Source organism: Meleagris gallopavo, chromosome 7, assembly GCF_905368555.1.
Source record: "Meleagris gallopavo chromosome 7, MGAL_WU_HG_1.1, whole genome shotgun sequence".
In the NCBI taxonomy this organism is placed as follows: Eukaryota; Metazoa; Chordata; class Aves; order Galliformes; family Phasianidae; genus Meleagris; species Meleagris gallopavo.
Genome location: NC_139410.1, coordinates 35703877 through 35725142, shown reverse-complemented (window position 1 = coordinate 35725142; position 21266 = coordinate 35703877). Strand labels below are relative to the sequence as shown.

The following is a 21266-nucleotide window of genomic DNA, read 5'->3' as shown; positions in this document are numbered from 1 at the left end:
CGAACTACAGAAGGTAGTACAAAGGAGAAGAAAGGGCCAGCCTATAGGAAATGGGAACCACACAAGAGGTTTTATCAGGACAAACTCACGCTTTCGGTTTCCAAGCACTCACTACAAACTGCCTTCACAGCAGGAACCACTCCCTCCTACACTGAATTCTTACCCAGCAACTCAGTGCACATCCCGGGTGGTCGAGAGGAGCGTGGTTTCCCAGCCAGCAGTTCACCATGGGAAGCACACAGCCCAGAGCTGCAGGACCCTCAGCGCAGCCAGCTCTGCTCCCCAGTACACTGCCAAAGGCAGGGCTCTCCCGCTTTGCCTCCAGCCCCACGCTTAAAATCCAAAAAGCAGACAGACAGAGCACAACTTACATCCTGTTTCTAGATAAACTATTCCAACACCCGTCCTTGAGAGAAGCTTCTGAGCAGGGCATCCCACACGACAGGTCTCTGCCTCCCCACCACTGGCAGCAGACTGCTGCGATGCCCATGAGGAGCACAGCCCGCAGTGCCAGGCACTGAGCAGGCAGCCTGCTGTTGGCTGGGATCTCGGCTGGGGTTGTGTAACTCTGCAGCCTGCCAGCACGCATACCTGTGGGGCTCCCAGCCCTCTCCGGTTAGCCCCACTTCTGGGCTCCAGTCCCTTCTAATTACCGAGGTACGGGGCTAGAGCTGCAGAGGGCACGGGGAAAGGAATGGGGGAGGAGGGAGCGAAGGAAGATTCAGACGCAGAACCTCAAGCTGGAGATCAGAGGAAGATGACTACTTTAGCAAAAATGCAGAGACAGATGGATGCAAACTGTAAAGCTTTGCAATAAGTGTGACGCCCTGTATGCTGCCATCAGACATGGTGTATGAGACGCAAAACCTGTTAAATTAAGAGAAGAAATGCAATCTGTTATGTTGTATATCTGAGCGCTTTATGAGGCCATTACCATGGAATCTGGGTGCTTCACATTCCATTTTAAATGAACACATCTAATAAAGTGAGTCATTCAATGGAAGACTCAAAAATAGAAAACTTATAATCACCCCCACTAGGGTTTGCATAACCTGCCATTCGCACGGTAGCACTGTCTAATCCAGTGCTTTCCAGTTGTTCCAAAGCTTCTCAGGTGAACATTGGGTGATGCGAACTCCAAACCAAAGATCCCTGCAGGCTGAGCTGGGCACCCTGCGCTGCCTCTGCTTCTCCAGCCACTGCTACCCTTGTAATGAAGCTTTTGATCCTTCTGGCTGGGCTACTTGAAAGGTAGCTGCAGTACTGGTGCCCAGGACTGCAGTGAGCCAGGCTGTAATCAGGGCTCTTACTGCAGGCAGTGCTACTCAAGAGCAGATACTGACAGCTTGCAGAATGCATCCATATAGGAAATGCTCAAAGAACATGGGGAAAAAAAAAAAAAAAAAAAGGATGTAATGGGATCACATTAACACCCCACACACAACACAATCATCTACCATGGCCCATGTAGCTGTTCTTGTTTGCTTAAGTGACTACAGCAGTTAACACTTTACACAGCATGTCAGACCACGCTAACTAAAGTAAGCATCTCAGAAGGCAGTAATTAAAGCTTCAATCAGCCAGTGCTGGAGATGCTTGCCCTGCAGCGCTCCCACAAGCACCAAGCACCTCTGTACAGCTCCCATCTCCCGGGCTGCCCTCTGCTCTGCTCTGCCCAGCAGTGAGAACAAAGCGGTGCACAGAGGCAACCAAAGCTGGTTATCTCACAGTCTGGGCTCTGACACACGCCCTCATGACTTCTGAATCTCATTCCTGCAAGCCACAGCTGTAAGTGAAGCCACACACCAAGACAAGCTTCCAGCGGATGCAGAACTTGGCTGTCATCAAAACACTGCTGAAGATGACACTCCAGATCCTCTCCTAAAGCTTCTGATGGTTACTTCAGGTTCTTAAACACAAGTTACAGCACTTTAATTAATTATTCCAGAACAACCTCACCAAGCAAGCGCAGAAACACAGCCCATAATATCTAAACAGCTGGCAGGGTTAGAGTCCCTTGAAGCCATAGACCGCACTATAAATTTTAAGTTCCTACACCCTAAATTTAAAGTTCCCAAATCCCACAGGCCAACTTCCACTAATTAGTGGAAGCAAAACAGCAGTTTGCCATATGGGGAGAATGCTGCCCACGCGGTGAGCGGGCCCGAAAGGAGCTGCATGGCATGTCAGAAAAAACCACAGCAAAACAAAGAACAGCCTTCTATCCTCATCCTTCTCTTGCTCCCCACTGCTTCCACCTTCCTTGCTGTTTGTGCTTAGGTGACCAAGACCTCCCCACCAGGGGTTAGGTGGCAGCCCAACTGCTTTAACCCTATGAGGGTTTAACTTGGACTTCTCTCTCTCCTATTTGTACTTTTCAGCTTGACAACTTCCTTTCCCATGTCACACACTACCATCACTCTCAAAACAAACAAACAAACAAACTCACAAACCCAAAATAAAAGAAAAACGTACAAACGAACAACTTGTCTTACAGATAAGGCGAGGAGGAGTTAGACAAAGTTACTGTATAGGTGTTACCCTTTTCTGGCATTCCTCATTCACTTTGTATTTAATACAGATACTTGATAGGAGCTCACCAGTTCAGCTTCATCCTAATACTTCTACCTATAGCTCCTTCCTTCCCTCCTCCCACTCCAACGCAAATAGTAAAGGAGAAAAGTAAAACCCTGTATGTTAAACATACAACAGGATTGGACACACATCTGCATATGCAGACAGGTACCCACTCAAAGGAAGACAAACACTTACAAACTAGGTTAATTATGGAGGCGTGTCAAGGAAGTAGCCTACTTTTACACCCAGACTTGAACTCAGCTCCCAGCCAACAGCAGGGGCACGCAGTCAGTATCATTTTGAAAGAAGAACTAACACTTGGTTTGAGAAACACTTTGCGAAGCAAATGAGTCCCTATCCAAGGCTCGGTACCCAGCCAGCAGAAGAACGCCAACCCAATCTCCATTGGCACTTCACATTTGTAACTCTGGGCGAGTTCATCTGGCATTTGGAATCCTCTGAGGCAGTTACACGTTCGCTTGGGAACTTGGATCAAATGCAGTTATTTAGAGGTAGAAAAATGTTTCTCCCCCTGCACCACTAAAAAAAGAAAATAAGAATCAGTGCTATGATAATGTAGAAGAGTTCTGATTGCAAATTGTTTGCTCGTGATGTAATACAGAAAGTTTTCTGAAGCAGTGCTTTTTGGAAGAAGCAGAATATACCTACACTGGCAAGAGCTGCAGCATTGCTGCGGTGCGGCCCTACAGCAGGTGCTGCTGAGAACAGCCTCCATAGGGCATCCACGGGGCACCCGCTTTCAGGAAGCTCCAGTCCTGCCCCACAAATACCCACAAAGCAGCTGAGGTACATGACGTCTTCCTCATTTAAAGGAAGACCTTCCCACTTCTGTCTGATCTGCTTCAGACCTCCTCCACCCCTGGGCCCCAGCACTCACCTACCAACCGCTCAGTGTTTCCCACTCCTCCAGGAGCACACGGGGCAACCAGCATGCCTGCAGGCAGCTCACTGGCACAGGCACCTCCCTCCCCTGAAGTCTGCACCAACGGACTCCCACCAGCTGCAGTGGCACACTCACACAGTGGAGCTACTCCCTGGAAAAACAGGCTTGGACTACAAACAGAAAGCCAAGCCCTGTGCAGCTGACATCTACAACTGCACTATCAGACTGCTGGTTTAAATGAAGAGCAGCAAAGGCCCATAACTTCAGAAAAGATACATTAATTTTTGAAATCCTATTTGGCAGCATGTAAACTCACCAAAACGAGGCACCTGATAGATGCAAGCTGCTGCCCAACAGGGCTGCCTGCAAATGGAAGCCCTTGTTATGAAAGCAGTAAGATGTGTACACAGGGAAGTAAAGTAACAATAGCAAGCTGGACATTGTGGGGGGGGAAGTACATTTCTCTTATGTATTTGCTAAAGCATGCAGAGCACTATGAACAGTAAGCATGCAGCAGAAGGGAACCTGTATGAGCTTTCACCTGGAAAGCTGGTGTGCACTGAAGGCCTTTGAACCCATCCAGTTTTCTATGCTTCTATTAGCAACAGATTACCAGGCAGTAATGGGTCTCTAGATGTAACAGTTCATTAAGCAGAAGCCTAGGACATTGCTGTCACTGTGCTCCTGTGTGTACATATATGCACACACAACTAAGTAAAACAAAACACTATAAATTAGTCATAACATCTGCAAAATTTTTCATGTTCATGTCCTCACTGAAAGCTTTCACCCGGTGCTACAGTGAATGTGCATGCTAAGTGTCTAACATTAATAACCCTGCACTTGTTGCTATTATAGAGGAGCCTATGCCACATTACACCCTAACTATCAACAGTCAGATCTCCAAATACCACACTGAGTCATTACTACTCATCACTCATTGCTCCCATCGCTGCACGCTGCTGAGGAACTGCACCTACACCAAATGAGAAAAGGGAAAGGCGTGATTAACTTCAGTTAAAAATACATCGTGCTGCCAACAGCTGCCTCCTGAGCCCGCTCCTCATCCACGGCTGGGATTATCTTACAGAGGAACCCGGGTGTCTTCAGGCTGGTGGTGTAACAACCCTTGCGTAAGCTTCGCATGCGGGTAACTCCAGCTGGAAACGTGCAATAGCGAGAGCAGTTCAGAGAAATCGCAGCAGAGAGTGAAAATAAGACACAAAAAGCACAGCCATAACCTGAACGCCACCAGAAGATAAACACAAGAGCCTGCAGTGGTGACAGCCCCAGGCACAGCTCTCTGAGCCCGTCAGTCCCTCCCTCCGCAGCCACCCTGCACTGGTAGCTAGATGCAAGGCTGGGCCGTGTTCCTGCGCCACTCCTCCCATCAGTGCAATACTCTGCCCCTGGAGAGCCCATGGCAGCACGGCACCGCGCGGCCAGCAGAGCCGCACAGAGGGCCTGCCCTGCTCATGGCACAGCACGCAGCCGGCAGGTCCGGCTGTTCTCCTCTCAAGGTGTCCACGTGCAACCCCTACCCTTCTGCAGCCATGTACTTACAAACATTTGCTGCAGTGACCGATTAGAAGAGATAAGGAGCCGAAAAAGCTCAGGAGTTCCTTATTACACCCATGCACTCTCACCCAGAAGCAATGCTAAGTGCTCAACACGAGCCAGAAGTGCTCCAGCCCTGCAGTACACAGCTCAGCATCCCATCCCATCGCATCCCACCCCCGCGCTCACACCCCGCCGCATCCCAGCCGCAGCACGGCTCGTTCCGCAGCGATGAAGGGGCAGCTGCGGGACACGCACAGCGGGACGCGGCGGGCCGGCTGCGGCTCCTCAGGGCACGGAGCCGCTTCTCCCTCGTTCGCACCGGCTCCCCGCCGCCCCGCCGCTTACATAAAAGAGCCGAGGAAGGGCCGCGGCTCCCGGCAGCCGCGCGCGATGGAGCCGAGCACGCGGGATGCTCCCGCCCGCCGAACGGCCGCTGCGGCTGTGCCGTGCCGTGCCGTGCCGTGCCAGAGCCCCTCGCCTCGCCCCGCCCGTCCCTCCCCGCTGCCCGTTACCGGCACATCAGGGCCTGGCGGCGCGCAGCGGCCGTGCCGGTAGAAGGGCTCGTTAGGCCCCGCTCTCCCGGCCCTTACCCCGTGCCGCCGGCGCGGCTGATCGCAGAGGCGGACGCCGAGGAGAAGCGGCGCGGTCACGGAGCGGCCCGGCGGCCTCCCCGCCCCGGGCTATATTTGGGCGCGCCCCGGGGCCGGGCCGCGGCTGCCCGGATGGCGCCGCTCCAGCACGGCGCGGCCCGGCCCCTCCTCGGCCCTCCCCCGGCCCGGCCCGCAGCCGTCCCACAGCCGTCGGCCCGGCCCGCCCCGCCGCCCGGCGCTGCCCCGCGCTTCGGAGAGGCCGCGCGGAGTCGCGGGGCTCCTCGGTTCGGGCGGACCGGGAAATGCCGGGACGGCCTCATAGAGAGCCGCTGGGGGCCGGAGCACCTCCCGATGGGGACGGGCCGAGAGCCCCGGGGCTGCGTGCCCGAAGGAGAGAGGGCTGAGGGGTCTGAGCGGCGCTGACCCGCAGTTGAAGGGCGGGGATGGGGCCGAACACACGTGGGTGCTGTGTGCTGCTGCGGGTGGGGACGGCAGAGATCCTGAGGCCCCTTCCACAACCACGCTGTGGGATTCTGGAGCCTCGAGTGGTTTGTGTGCAGTTTTGGGCCACTCGGTACGGTAAAGATGTGGAGGCCCTGGAGTGTGTCCAGAGACAGACAACAGAGCTGGGCAGAGCCTGGAATGCAGTCCTAATGGGAATGGCTGAGGGAACCGGGATGGTTCAGTCTGAAGGAAGCCCCGAGAGGACCTCATAGATCCCCTACAACTCCTGAAAGGAGGTTGGAGCGAGGAAGGGTCAGCCTCTTCTCCCAGGTAACAGAATCACAGAATGGCCCTGGTTGGAAGGGACCTCAAGGATCATGAATCTCCAACCCCCTGCCACATGCAGGGCCACCAACATCCCCATTTAATGCTAGACCGGGCTGCCCAGGGCCCCATCCAATCTGGCCTTGAACACCTCCAGGGATGGAGCATCCACAGCCTCTCTGGGCAGCCTGTAACAGCAATAGGGCGAGAGGTGATGGCTTCAGGTTGTACCAGGAGATGTTCACACTGGGTAAGAGGAACAATTCCTTCTCCAAAGAGCAGTCAGGCAGTGGCACAGCTGCCCACGGAGTGGTGATCACCATCCCTGGGGATGCCCCAGAGCTGTGGGGAGGTGGCACTGCGGGATGTGGGCAGTGGACGTGGGGGGTGGGTGGGGTTGGGCGTGGGGATCTCAGAGGCCTTTCTCCAACCTTAATGATTCTTTGATTCTATGATTTCCTGGGATTTCAGCTGTTGCTTTACTTTAGGACTGAGGCAGTTCTCAGTATATAGAACTGGATAGCAGGGAGCAGCTCTGTGCTGTATTAACATCATTTACCTACTGCAGGTCCTTCCCCACTACTACAGTGAGGTTCAGTCTGGACGGCCTGACCACATGCGGACAGAGAGGACCTTTCCAATGCCTCTGATTTGTGGTAGGGCCGCTGCATTCATAATACAGATGATTCATGAAAGAACTGCTAGAGCTCCTGCCCAGAGAAGTGCGCAGCTTCTGGGAGCCTACCTTTGTAAAAACAGGCTGTGCCTAACAGGTGTGCAGAGACAGGTTCACACTTTTCATTCCTGGTTGTTCCCAGTGGCCCCAGTGGCATGGAGCTGGCAGCTGTGGCTACCTCTCAGTGATCTCTGCTACATCTCGTCCTGGAGCTGCGGCTTCTCAGGATCGCTGCTGATTTTTTACCAGGTTTGCAGAAGCACTAGTGAGCAGTTAGTCCAGTTTTTAACAAAGTAGAGGCCAGATTTCAATGCTGCTGCCTCTGAGGAATAGTTAGCAGAGCCCATAGGGCAAGGAGCAGGAAACCTGCAGGGCTGGGATGGAGGTTGTGCTTCAGCTTCACAGCGCAGGGCTTGCAGGCTTGGTTTTCCCTACTGAGCATTTCCTTCTCAGAAGTTCTCCAATCCCTTAGCTTTGCAAAATGGCAGATGTCCAGTCTCGAACTTCTAACAGTTAAATGAAGTGCTAGGCCTATGAGACCTGAAAGTGAGTTGCATGACCTACCAGTGGATTGCATGATTTCTGGAGACATTTTGTGTCTCTTCTCTCTGATTACCCCTGTTGATTAGCCCCTTGTTCTGTGATAACCAGGGCAACCCTGACAGAGCATCTGCTGTGGTCTATAAGGGCTCTCCATTTCTCATCCCATTTGCCATGTGCTGGGCTTCCAGGGTCACAGCTGGCTGCCACAGTTGTTTTGGCCAGTGTTGTTTTGCAGTGAGAAGGCACGCAGCAGTGATACACCATGCTCCTCTCCTTTTCAAAGCTCCTGGCTGAACCCTTGGCTGCTCCGTACATTGCAGTGTACTGAAGTCATGTTTCCCCCAGTGCTTGGGATCTCCTTTTCCATGCTAGACCAAAGCACCAGCAGATCTATGGCTGTGTCCAAAACCTCATCCCCACAGGGCTGTCTGTGCCCAGCTTGTATCCTCGTGCAGGTGATGCCATGGATGTGGGATCCCGCTGACTGCAAGTCTCTGCTTTCCAGGCATCAGCCTCCAGCCATGCTTCTTGGCTGCCTCCCAGAAACTGCTTTTATTGCTGTTCTTTGTGTCACTGCTTAGTCAATGTGCTTTACAGGCAGCAAGAGACGTGCTCTCTATCAGGCACAGAAAAACAACCTGCCGTGGGGATGAGCAATGGGCACAGCTCCCCCCCACCGCTGTCCCTGGGGCATGCTCTGGCCTCCTGTTGGCAGCTAAATGTCAGCAACAGGTCCTTTCTCAGGGGCCATGGGAACCCAATCCCTCCCTTTGGGTCAGATGTAACCACGGGAGCTAAATTGGAAGCTGCAATGGTTATGTATGGCTATCAGCTCTCTAGGTGGCATTTAAAGGCCGTAAGCAACTGCATGGGTTGGCTTTCAGAAGTTTTGCAAAGTCAGGGATATTTGGGCTGGAAGTAGTTTTAATCCCAGACAAATTAGGGGATGTGGTCCTGCCTTTTCCTTTGAAAAGGAAACAAGATCCCGAGGGATAGCTGGAATAAATACTCCATAGATCTTCAAGTACTGAATCTGTGGGAATACCTGAATTGAACAGAAGGAACGGAAAATGGGAAAGAAATAAAACCAAACCCAGAAGACTATGGTTCTTTTAGGGACCAGGAAACAAGGATTCGTGTGCAATTTGCAGTCCTGAAGGTTGTTGTCCACCTGGATGTGGCTGCATTGTCAGCACCAATTTATGGTACATTTGGATCGATTCAGAACAAGACGGGGCTTGAGTATAAAGTCTGTCCACATCTGCTTTTTAAGTGAGCACATTCTGCATCTCAGAACTTCTGTATTCATGAATTCTTCCAAGCCAACACTATTGTAAAGGGGGCAGAAATGAGAGAGCTGTGCTACTCTTCTCCTCACGGAGAAATCCTGGGAGTGAAGCCTCTTGTCAAAGCAGCCGGGATGATGTCTTGCTTACTGGTTGGTAAAAACTGGGCCTCGTGTTTCCATAGTGCAAGATTTGTAGAGGGTAAAAAATAAAAATAAAAAAAAAAATGAGGTGGTATGTCTTGGTGTATCACAGAATTCCTTCAAGTCTGTGTTTTATTTCACGTCTAGATCAAAATATTACCTCCCGAGCCTTGTGCGTGTGGCTTGCTTGCTGGGACACCTGCCAGCCAGGAACTGAGGATGCCTGGAATCATGTGCTCAGCAGGTGTAAACTGCGTGCAGGCAGAGTTCACCTCCTGTCCTTAGCCCCAGAGGCAGTTCCTCTTCATTAGCGAGGGAAGATAAAGAAGATTATCGTCGCAACCTGACTGCATGCCAGAGTTATGTATCATAAGAAGAAAATCTGTTCATACATTCACAAATATGTTTTCTCCTGGTCTGTCTGTAGGAAAATGTCTTCATGAGGGGAGAGAGAGAGGCAGTAATCGCAGGGAAGTTGAAAGGAAGCGACAGGCAGAAGCAGGACCTCTGCTGAGATTTCTTCAAGCAGGATGCATGGTAGGTCCCACTGCTGGGAAATAGAAGCACTGAGTCACAGCTGTGATTAAAGGTGGAGCAGTGCTCCCATCGCCGGCTGCGGGGTCAGCTACCCCTCAGAACTACGAGTGTATTGCCTCTTACCAGATCTGCCATTTACCACCTGAACCAGGGCTGTGCTGCTGTACTGCTAGTGTTTAAATGTTTCTCCCCTTGCACCCAGCAGATAAAAGCTCTGCTGTCTTTGTGTATCTGTATGTGTGTCTGGAAAGAGAAGGAGGCTCATTTTTTCTATTAAAACGGAAGTAATGTGTTATCATCATAATTATGTCTTATTGTTTGCTGTTATGTAAAGATAACAAATCAGGGCTGAGTCACAGGAGCAAATGCAAAAATTGCATTTTTAAAAGAATAAGGTCACAGGCTACATGATTTGTTGCAGAACAAACACAATAATTAATTGGCCTCTCCCTGCAATGGTAGCACAGGCATCTTAACTACAGGAGAACCAGGAAATGGAAAACAGCAGTGTGCAGGAGGACCATTGGTATTATTCTGGGGCTTATTGCGAGCTCTAATAAGAAATAAAAATGTCATTGGTAGAGAGGGAAGAAAGGCAATATCTTTAGAATTGCTGCTTTGACAGTGCCAGTGTATATTTCCTGTTGTTTAAAGATTTTTATTGTGGGAAATGTGGAAAAAATATATTTTAGAAAATTATTTGAAGTTTATTTTTCTTTACATACTCCAGAGGGAGAGATTACATGCAGAGTATGGAACAGAGAAAGCTTTTTGGAATTTGTGCTCCTTTTTTTATTTCTCTGAGACAGTGATAGACCAGAACCAGCCCAGTGAATGCACACGCGTGCCTTTTGTCCAGGCATTTTCTCCACTGCACTGGTTAGGGAAAAAATCTTAGAAAACCTGTCCGAGGACATATACAATCGCTTTCAAAGCTTACCCTGATATTCCTGTCATCAATGAAGAAATGCAGGATTGGGCTCTCCTGTCCTCTTCTAATGTCCCTTCACTAGCACTGCTTGGTTGATAGTTTCGGCTCATTGCCATGTGAATCCTGTCTGGGACAGACGTTTTCGGGGTGTGCACAGATTTGTAAGGGACTTATGCAGTTGACTAGCAATAGAAATCAATGGTTATGTTGGAAAAAAAGTTATTTTAAATATCCACTATATCTTGTCAATTTGGGTTTGGTGACCTTTTGTAATCCAGCACTGTTGAGCTGAAAACAAAGGGAGGAAAATCCAGGAGTTTCCCTTTCTCTGGTATTTGAAGCACAGAAACATGACTGGATGTAAATGACTTCTGTTTGTGTCTGAAGCTTGTAGGCTGGATATCGTGGCTCAGCTGCCTTTCTGCACTGCTTTTGACCACACTGCCATCCTCCAGCTTCCCCAGAATTTAAGACCGTACCTTTTTATCTACAGCAGTATTTTCCCTGCAGATTTTAATAATTAATTGGGACAAGCCTGGTGGGTCTGGAGATGAGCGCAAAAGAGGCAGCAGATCCGTGTGACCAAGTGACCTTTTGCTGTCCTGCCAGTCCCTGTGCTCTCCTGTGCTCAAAGGGACACTGTCAAAATCGCTAGCCCTTAAAGCTGTAACTTGCTCTGACAACTTGTTCTACATTATAAGTCTTACCTAAAAGATTACCACAATTGTTTTGTTTGTTTTGTTTCAGCAGTCTTTGCTGAAGGCTCCTCAGTGTAGATTCATTTGTCTTTTTAGGTAGGTAGATATTTCTAAGCACCCAACTTCCTCTCTGGCCTGTTAAAATCAAATTGGTGTGCATGTTATTGTGCACAGCAGAGGCTGCCAGGGAAGGTGTAAATTTTCTGCACTCTGGAAACAGAGGCAGTGGCACACTTCGGAAGCATTTGTTTAAAAGGTTTTTAGAGGCCATTTTGAAAGGCCTACAGTTACTTTGGGGCAGCAGTAAGTGTTGTCTGGGCTTTCCTGGCAACATTAAGAATTAAGTACATTAAGTACTGGTCTGTTAAGTGTAAGGAAGGGCTGTCCAGATGATGTCCGTGTTTCAGGGCAGTTTGAGTTATTCCTTAGGAATTAGTTCTACAAGAACTCCATTTAGTACTGTTCAGCATGAAAATGTGAATCAGGGCGAGTAGTCCAGGTACATTTGTAGCATCACGCTTTCTTGTTTTTATACAGCAATACAGAGATGGATGCAACTCCAGTGTAATTGTGAGTAGTGCACAGCCATGCTGGCATCATGTGGCAGGAGCACGTATGGCCATATCTAACAGGGAAGAGGGAATGAACAGTGCCCACCTACCACACTCCAGGTAACTCACACCTCCAGTTTTAAGCTTGATTTGAGCACTTTTACCACTTCCTGTCTGAAATTCTTTACCTTGTTCCAATTGCACCTCGATCACCTGCACTTGAGATGCTCTCAGTGCCCCTGAACTACAGCACCCTCCTCAGAGGCACACTGCAGAGGCAGCAGCAGTGCCCGGAGCACATCACCCCCACCCTGCAGCAGCAGAGCCGCTAGGAAGGCACGGTGTCAAGCCTTAGCCACAAGCAGCAAGGTCAGAGCCCCTTTAAAGGTGACCTGGGATGGAAGGAAGTGCCTTTGCCCCTTTTTGATGGATAAAAAGACCTAAGAAAATCCATTCTTCCTATGTTTTTCCTCCTTTGTTTCTGCTGAAGGTCCATGGCATCTCTTTAACTTCTGAAAAGATTTTTGAACTAAGCTGAAGGGGATGGTTTTCTAGTCATTTTCTAACGTTACAGATCTTGATTCTCTCCATTCAGCACTCTCCCACATGCAGTCATCCTAAAGGGAAGTTAGGTATGAACCTGTCACACTGCTTGAACAAGTGCTTACAGAGCACATTCTGGAGCAATGCTCCACCTCCAGTGGGTCCAAATCCCCCTCCTTCACCGAGCTGTCTGTAACCCTTCAGCCAGCATGCATGGATGTTCTGAGCAGATGCAGAGCACTGTGATGCACATGGGAAATGATTCTCTTGGCTGCAAACTGCGAGTGCAAGGGCTGGTTTCACTTTCACTCTGGAGATGGCGTGGGGTTGGTAACACTTTGTTGATCATCTCTAAAATCTTTCTCCACATATAGTAAAATAGGAAGTTAAGCTCTTCTTAATATGAGCTCCTTCCACCTCTAACTTCTTTTGGGATTTCTTGTTCTGGAAAAAGTGTTTCAGGGCTGACTGGAGATACTGTAAGCATAGCCTAAGTAAGAATTACTACCTGATGTTTTTACTCCGTTACTTTCAGCCAGTGTGAAACGAGAGGCTGCAATCTAGGGGAACAAGGAGCGGTGATGGCGTTGCACTGCACTGCTGCAGTGGCTGACATTGTTACATCACCATTACCCACTGCTGCATCACCTACACTATTACCCGTTGCATATCAGTGCCTGTGGGCTGTGTGCCTCAGAGCAGGTGGCCTCCTCTGGCAGTGTCCTCCCAGCACTGGAGAAGTACAAGAAGAAACCTGCTGTTATTTAGCCTGAATGCTGTTAAATTTAAGGGATGATGAGTTCACTAGAGAAAGTTACAGGGTTTTTAATCTGTTGGGGCAAAATATGTATACAAATGTTGCTAACTTTCTAAAAACATTTTCTCCTGGAGGTAATGGCTGGAGCTGCTGATGGTGAGCACGGATCTGGGAGGAGACAAAAGCGAAAGAGGTGACGGCAGAAACCCGGCGTTTGATGTATTGTGGGACGGAGCGGGAAATCAGCGTCGCAACGCGTGCATTGGTGGTTCAGTGGTAGAATTCTCGCCTGCCACGCGGGAGGCCCGGGTTCGATTCCCGGCCAATGCAGCCAGTGTTTTTTGTTTTCTCTCTGTTATTTTTGTCTTCCTTTGGAAGGCTTTATTTATTTACTCGTCTTTCATTTCGACAAAAAGCAGTTCGCTTTTTAAGGCCGGAGAAGCTGCAGTGCCGCGCTGCTGTTCCGGCCTCCCCGAGGACTCGCCTCAAGCGCACAGCGGTGCTGCGGGGCAGGGCCGCGCCAACCGAGGCAACGGGAGCGTCCCGCAGCTTTGGGGAGGGAAAAAAACATTTCGAAGCGAAAAGAAGCCGCTGGAGATGCCGGGGATTGAACCCGGGACCTCACACATGCGAAGCGCGCGCTCTACCACTGAGCTACATCCCCGGCTGTGGCGAAATTCCTGCGGGGCGCTATGAGAGGGCGGGCCGCCGCGCGGGGCCGGGCCGAACCCAGCCGGGAGCAGCGCAGTGCGGCCAGTTCTGCCCCTCGGCCGGCCCCGCCCGCCCCTGTCCCCGGGCTTCCCGGCGAAGCTCCGCCGCCCCGCTCCGTGCCCGCGCCCCGAGGGCCGGCCGCACTCCTGCTGCTGGTGCCCCGTGGAGGCTCCCGACGGGTGCTGCCCTCGGGGATCCGGGCTCTTGGCCAAAACGTTCCGCTGTGGGCTGGGCGGTGCATTCCGACCGGCTCCCCCTCGTGCTGCCTGCAGTGGTACCGCGTGTTAGTGCGGGCATCTCTGTCAGCGTATCTTGTCTCAGACTTCCCATACGAGGTGTTCCCTCAGCCTTACCGCAAAGTTGTTCTGCCACATGTTAGTATGAAGCTTCCTATGTCCAAGTTTCAGGACATCACTCCTTGTCCTATCGCTACATAGCACCAAGAAGAGCCGGGCCTCATCCTTTTGCCTCCCACCTCCCTTTAGATATTCATTAACATTAACCAGATCCCATCTCAGCCTCCTTTGCCCCAGGCTGAACAGCCCCAGGTCTCTCAGCCTTTCCTCATAGGGAAGATGCTCCAGGTCTTCTATCCTCTTTGTGGCTGGACTCCTTCCAGGAGATCCTTGTTTTTTTCCCCACATTACACAAAGAAGATCTGATGTGCAGTTGGTGTTAAAGCAAAGCAATGTCTCTACCGTAGCTAGACCTAATACCCTCCGGAGCACCACCCACCAAATGCAACATCAATCGAATTATTCAGGAAAGGCTCGACGTGTGCATCCTACAGGAGGAAATAAGACGCCTTGCGCTGAGCTACAAAGTAAAACAGAAGGAGTCCTTTATGGACGTGAATCTCCTCAAGCCTACCAACACTGCCAGCAGTGCCACAGGCCAGCAGTGCCCCCGCACACAGCCCTGCCTGCCGACAGCTGCCTGCAGCCCCTGCTTCCAGGAAACACTTGGTCATCCCGTGCGGTTTCTAATTCTGCTGGGTGCCCTGGCACAGGCCCAGCATTCAGCTCTCTCAAGGGCCCTCTCATAGCACTACATTCACCTCTTTGTGTTTGGGTTTCTTTGCTGACATCAGGGAAAAACAATGTCGCCGTTCTCAGCCATCCCTCCGCTTGTTCCTCAGTGGCATTAACTCGTTCCTGGAGCCCAGTGGCAGTGCCGTGTGTGGCAGGACCTGCCTCCTCCCGGAGGATGCCATTTCACTGCATCTGTTGACAATTCTGCATTTTCCATCAGTTCTTGTTAGACACACACTGACATTCACTCTGTATTTCCCGCGGCCATTTTTCCCCTGATGGAGCTGGTGGGCCCCTCTCATTCAGCCCCAAAAGAGCTCAGTTCCAAAGTTACCCGAAGCGCAGGCTGCTCGAGTGACTCCAACACAGCAGTGGGAGAGGGGCTGTTCTTTCTGGTACAGTTCCCAATGACTGCGCTTGCTCCCGGGATCAAATGTTTGCACTCAGAAGTCCTTTTTAAAATAGACACGTCGGTTCAGTGAAAGACAGGGCTAAAATGCAGCAGCATAAGACAAGCATACAAACAGTGCTCATCTCATCGGTGCTGTTTGCCATCCCCATCCATTACCCCATACAGCTGCATACTGGCCAGGCCCAAACAAGCTCTGAGGACGTGTCCTCCTCCTGTATGACTGGGAACCAAAGCACTGTGTGCACTGTCTCCTGTGCACTGCCTCCTAGAAGCCTTGAGCTATTGCTAGATCCTGTGCTAATGGCACCAGGCATTGATAAATATGCAGCTAACGTTATTTTTCTTCTACCATATGATCACACTGTCCACTCGTTTTCAAGCACTCGGGTGATTATTCACGGATCTCTTGCATTATTGATGCCTTATTTAGCATTCCTGTCCTCCTGCAGAAAACACTCCGTCAGAGATCAGAAAGATGTAACCAAAGTGACAAATTTCAGGGCTCGGGAACACTGCCTGCTTACTTATGGCACTCACCAAACCATCTTTCAATAATAAATGTGTTGGGAAAAATAAATGAGGACAGATTTGTGATTTGCTGTTAAACAGCTACAAAATTTTCCAACTTTTGCACTTAGCAGATAGTTCCTACCTGATCAGAGAAGGCAGTGCTCAGAGCTGCACTCAGGCAGTTCTGCACGGTATGTTAGGCTGGTTTTGAATGAAGTTGCACTCATAGTTCCTCCAAATACAAATCACTCTTTCTCCTTTATTTTTATAGCATTTCTTTTTGTTAAGTCCCTTATTTGTTGCGGTGGACTGCCTGAAACAGAGGAATTCCATTCCAGGAGCTCTGTTCTTGTCTCCAGGCATTCAGTATGTGCCACAGAATCTCTGTGCTCACCTGGCTTTGGTTATTCCCACTGAATAGTAGGAACTGTGAAAGTTAGAGTGAAAAAAAGGAGATTAAAAGGCAGAGAATAGGATTAAAGCTGCGAGCTGGGAGATTCATTGAGGTTGTAGACAGAGAAGTGAGAGCCCCGCAGAAATTATCTGGCTGACAGATTAATTACCCAATGTTACAGTGGTTTTCTCATCCAAATTCAGCCCTTCAGTGAGAGGAACCTCAGCTGTTCTCCAGTGTAGTCAGAGGGGGACGTGAGCAGTCCAGCATCTGATGCCAACAGGAACTGGTTATAAAACTCAGACAGGTGGGCTGCACCGACCACACAGCTTTGCACAGATTATCAAGCCGATGCATCCGGACAGCGAAAGGCAGCTCCAGCTCACAGTGCTGCCCATGAGGCCGGGACAGAGGCTGCTCTGACAGCCAGCGTGGCACGGCCCTTCATGTCCTGTGCAGGGAATGCCCAACTACAACACCCTGGAAATACCACAGCCCTGCAAAAGTGCACCGCTGTTGTTATGGCTGAGCACTGACCTCTTCTATGAGCCTTCTCACTCCACGGCCGCAGCTCTCACTCTGTCCCAGCATGCAGAAGTAGAACATGGGAGAAAAGAAGTATTTATTTCTGTTTGTTTAATAAGTGTCACGTTTTTAAGGAGGAGATAGTCTGAATTTCTTCATGGAACTGGAGTTGCTTGTTGTTCCCGGAGGAGGTTTGGAAATAGAGATATGTGTCTCCATTGAATCCCATCACCTCCTGCTGGTAAGTAGCATACAACCTGCTCGTACAGCCAATCTGAGCCATGATATCATTACAAGCATTAGCCAAGGTCTTTTCTGGTGATCTGGCATTGCACAGCAAGAAGGCAAAGCTCCTGTTCATCATCTGAGGTCAAACATCGCTCCGAGTTCAGACGGCTGCAGAGCACTGCAGCTTCCTGAGCTCCATGGTCTCGACGTGGGAATCTCTTGCTTTGCTCTTCCTCCTGTTCTTCAGCTTATGCCTGGAATCCAGGACAGAATTACTGCTATTATTATGGTTTTCAGAAAAAAAAAGTGGAGGAGGTAAATATCTTGGGAGGAAATCATTTTTAAAATTGAGGTGTGGAGGTCTTTAAGCTCATAAAATCGTGCAGGCAAACTGACCTGGAGACGTAGCCTCGTATTAACAACGCTCCTTTTGCACTTCATAATGATTGTTCATCACTGCTGATTGCAGCAGCCAACGATTGCTTCGGCGTGTGATGCTGACTTTGAATATCACTAAAAGCTTTGATTCCCGCATGGACAGACAATGATGTTCAGCTGACGGTGGGTCTCTGTCCCACACCTCTGTCTGCTCTCCCACTCCCACTGCCAGGCAGCCAGAGTGCAGCACAGGCCCTAAAACTACCTGCAGAAAAGCAACATCCACTGGCAGGCAAGGAGTTGTTGATTGAACTGAGCAAAGCAGAAGTCTCGTTGGCAGCGGATGTGAGGAGCAGGGATAGGTGGGAGCTGCTGGGACGGAGCTGATTGCTGCTGCCAAGTGAGCACACTGCCATCGGGGATGGGGTGCATGGGGCTGCTGTTAACCCCATGGCAGAGCAGAGTGTGTCAAAGCAGTTCCCTGAAGTTCCGTTCCTCGTCCTGGTATGATGCTAAAATTACACAGAAACAGAAAGTTGTAACGAAAAAGAATGTTAATTGAGACCTTGAAGTCAGAGGAGTATTTTTCATTAAATAAATTAGTAATAATAGCAATATCTGAAAGCAGCACGTCACCTTATAGCTCTGAAATTCAGGCACCCGCTACAAAAAGGGCTTAGGAAGGACTGAGTGCACAGACCAGCTCTGCTCAGATCCAAGCGCCTGCACTGCACATGTGCATCCCAGCACACAGCCCAGGTTGGCTGCTGTGCCCCCCTGCAGCAAAGGGAAGGAGCTGCTACAGGGACACCCAGCCCTGCACCAGGACACCCAAAAAGCAGCCACGCCTCGTGCACACCGCAACGGGCCCCTCCACGAGGAGGGAGACCTGCAGGACACACAGCCCGGGCTGCAGGTGGTGGTCATCAGGTGTGGGCTTTGCTGCTCTTTGAGAACGGCTAATTGTGTTTTACTCGGTAATCAGAGGCTCTTACGGCAATTTTCCCCCTTCATCTTACCTTCCCAGACTCACCTGATTTAGATGCCACTCGTAATTAAGCACGCTATTAATAACAGCACTTGACTCAGGCCTCGAGCTGAAGGTATTTTCCAATTTTCCTCTGATTCCTTCATCAAAGTGACTCCCAGGAGCTGACGGGTGCACAGATAACAGAGCAGGGCAGACCTGTTATGCCAAACACTGACGAGGCCTCAACAAAAACGCTCTCCATCCCACCCACAGTCACTCCCTGTGCCTTTTCCCTTTGCACCATTCTGCACCCTGCATCCCTACCCTCCAAAATCCATGTTTTTGGCTGTGCTGCTTGCAGAGCTCTGTGGCATTCCCCATCCCTGGAATGATGCTGTATGAGGGGGGCAGCTGCTTCGTTCCGTGGGTGTTTTTTAGATACCAGCATATCCAGCCTTCACCATCGATACATTAATAGGATCCCGATCCATGGACTTGCTCACTGGGAAGTATGGATAATTTAATAGAGATTTGACTAATAGAAGAATCAATTTGTTTTTTTCAATGCTATCTTGGACTGGAATGCTGTGCTCTGCAAACTAACATATTTCTTCCTGCTTATCCCATCGATACGGGCTGATTTTGCTGGCTGTTGTATGGACCAAATGAGTAAATATGCAATCTAGATTTTTTACAATGCTTTTTATAATTAAAGCTCTGCCATCCAAAAAAAACAACTTCTTTTTATCTGTTAGTAACATTCACAGCATCCCATTTTCACTTCAGTTTTGATCTACGGTTTTCATATTGAAGAAGCAGACCCCATTCAGTTAGACCTGCAGAAAGACAAACCCCAACAGCCTTCCCCTGTCCCACATGCAGGCCACCAGTGTGGGCAGCATCCATCACTGAGGAGGGCTGGGGCTGCTCTCAGTGCTGGGGCAGAGCGGAATGAGTGCAAACCAGCTCCCTATGGCAGCTGTTAAAAGCGATAAAGGAGCTCCAATTGCAGCTTAAACTTCCTTTTTTCCAAAGCATTGGAAATAATTAACTTCTTCAAATATAGCTCCTTCATACCCATGCTAGAATCAGGCGGTCTAAAAAGCAAAACGATATTTTAATAGCTGCGTTCATAATTACAAACACCATTCCCCACCCCAGCACTGTTTTCAATTAGCTGTGCGGATCTGTGTGGATGGCTCTGCTCTCCCTGCCCTGTGCCTCCAATGGATGCTGCAGGCTCTCAGTGCTGCACAGCTCCTCAGTGCCTGTGCCACCATCCATGGCGACTCTGTGGTTCCGTGCAGGTCCCAGGGACCTCATGGGAAGTACCCCCAAACTGTGGGAAGGGGCTCGCTTAAGGACAGAAGTTAATTACATCAGATTTCGGTGGGTGTTGGCAGTTAATACTCATAACGCAGGGGAAAAAAAAAAAAAACAACAAAAAAACAATGTGTAATTGTGCAATTTTAGAGCGCTTGTGACATAAACACATCCCCCAAGTGCTGTTATTCTTGGTTTCCCAGGGCTGCAGAACAGCGGGTGGCTGTCAGCGGGCACCGCAGCCCCACATCCCGTGTGCCAAGCAGGGCCTGAGGGATGGGAACACGGGGCAGCAGGCAGCTGGGCCGGGACACGAGGTGTGGGGCGCTCACTGGCTGCTGGCTCTGTCCCCAGGCCGCCTTGGAACCCAGCTTGGTGGTGCCCAAATGCACCGAGCGGCTCAGTCAGGGTCTGCACGCAGCTCCATGGCCCGCACATGTCAAGGTGGGGAGAGAAGAGCCATTGCACTGCTATGTGCTACTGGAAGCAAAGCAACTTGTAGAGCTGAGCGCTGCAGCTGTCACTTCGGTGTCTCCTGCTGCATAGCTGGGCAGGCATTCAGTGCCAATAGCGTTGTGGAGCCGGGATGCAGCACCAGGGAGCTCTGTGAGTCCCTGCAGTGCAGTCACCACTTCGGGCATTTCCAAACCTTTCAGGAAGTCACCGCCACGATAAAAACCCAAACTACGTATGTGCTGTAGCAGGGGACGTGGGCGGCTGTTCCAGCACACAGATGCGCGCTTTATGTAAGAAAACTCCCCGGGCCCCTCAGCCCGCCGACTTTCCGGAGGACGCGAACCGGAGCCGCGCCGCCGCCGCCGCCTGCGGGGATCGCCGTGGGTCGGGCCGGGCCGCGCTCCCCGGCTCTGCGCGCTCCCGACGCCCCGCTCGCAGCTCCGCTCCCGCCGCGCCCCGCGGGGCCGCGCCCCCCCCCTCCCCCTGCCGCGTTGCTCCCTCCGTCGGGAAGCAGCGCTCGGTTCGGGCGGAGCGTCCCGCACAGCTGCATTTCTGGGAGTGCAGATGTTGCTAATGGCAGCTTAAGGCACGGATGGGCAGAGAGCAGATGGGCTGCGGCGGTGCCATATGGGCCGTTTAGCCTCTCGACCCGACGGGTATCAATCACGCGCGTCCCGGGGACGGCGGAGCGGCTCCGAGCGGCTGAGGAGCACCGGGGATCACCGCCAGCCCCCGGAGCGGGCAGCGGGGGATGCGAACGCACCGCTCTGCCGCGCCGAGAGAGCAGAGCCGGCGGTCAGCACCGAACCGCCCGCGTGAGGGCCGGGCCCCGACAGCTGCCGAGCAGGCAGCCCACGGCTTCTTGTCCTGAAATACGGAAAACGGCGTTATGGAGCCCCGAATAACCGGATAGCAGTGGGAACAGAACCGCGTGGCTATGGGAAGCAGTCTGTGCGTGGTGCCAGGGGAGGTCCGGGCCGGGAAGGACAAACGATTCTCGTTCAGAAACGTAGGGAAATCTGAGGGCGGGGCTCCTCGTGCAAATCAATGCCGAATGAAGCACCCAAGTTCGGGTTCCCCACCCCCGACGTTGTGCCACACTTGGGCCCTGCTGCTACCAGCACCACTGTGCTCCTTCGGCTCCTGCACCGCAATGCTCCTTTGGGCCTGGGGACTTCACAGATTCATAGAATGGCCTGGGTCGCAAAGGCCCACAGTGCTCATCTCGTCCCAACCCCCTGCTGTGTGCAGGTCACCAACCAGC

The 21266-nt window shown here is 51.1% G+C and overlaps 1 protein-coding gene, 1 long non-coding RNA gene and 2 other non-coding genes across 5 annotated transcripts in view; 2 read left to right on the top strand and 2 right to left on the bottom strand.

Annotated features, from left to right (window-relative positions):
• GPD2 (glycerol-3-phosphate dehydrogenase 2) overlaps positions 1-5936 on the bottom strand; it is a 56818-nt gene extending 50882 nt beyond the window's left edge. Inside the window, exon 1 of one of the 2 annotated variants that reach the window (XR_014884354.1) lies at positions 5632-5936. The gene's annotated coding sequence lies outside the window, so the exon portion shown is untranslated. The remainder of the gene's footprint in view (positions 1-5631) is intronic. The other variant, XM_085228048.1, reaches the window with a different exon arrangement.
• Positions 5937-6805: 869 nt separating this feature from the next.
• Positions 6806-14870, top strand: LOC116216834 (uncharacterized). The gene is made up of 3 exons (XR_004160370.2): positions 6806-9584; positions 11751-11884; positions 13199-14870. It is a non-coding gene; the product is annotated as an uncharacterized LOC116216834 (long non-coding RNA).
• On the top strand, positions 13324-13394 carry TRNAG-GCC (transfer RNA glycine (anticodon GCC)). Its single transcript has one exon. It is a non-coding gene; the product is annotated as a tRNA-Gly (tRNA).
• On the bottom strand, positions 13657-13728 carry TRNAA-CGC (transfer RNA alanine (anticodon CGC)). Its single transcript has one exon. It is a non-coding gene; the product is annotated as a tRNA-Ala (tRNA).
• Positions 14871-21266: the final 6396 nt, after the last annotated feature.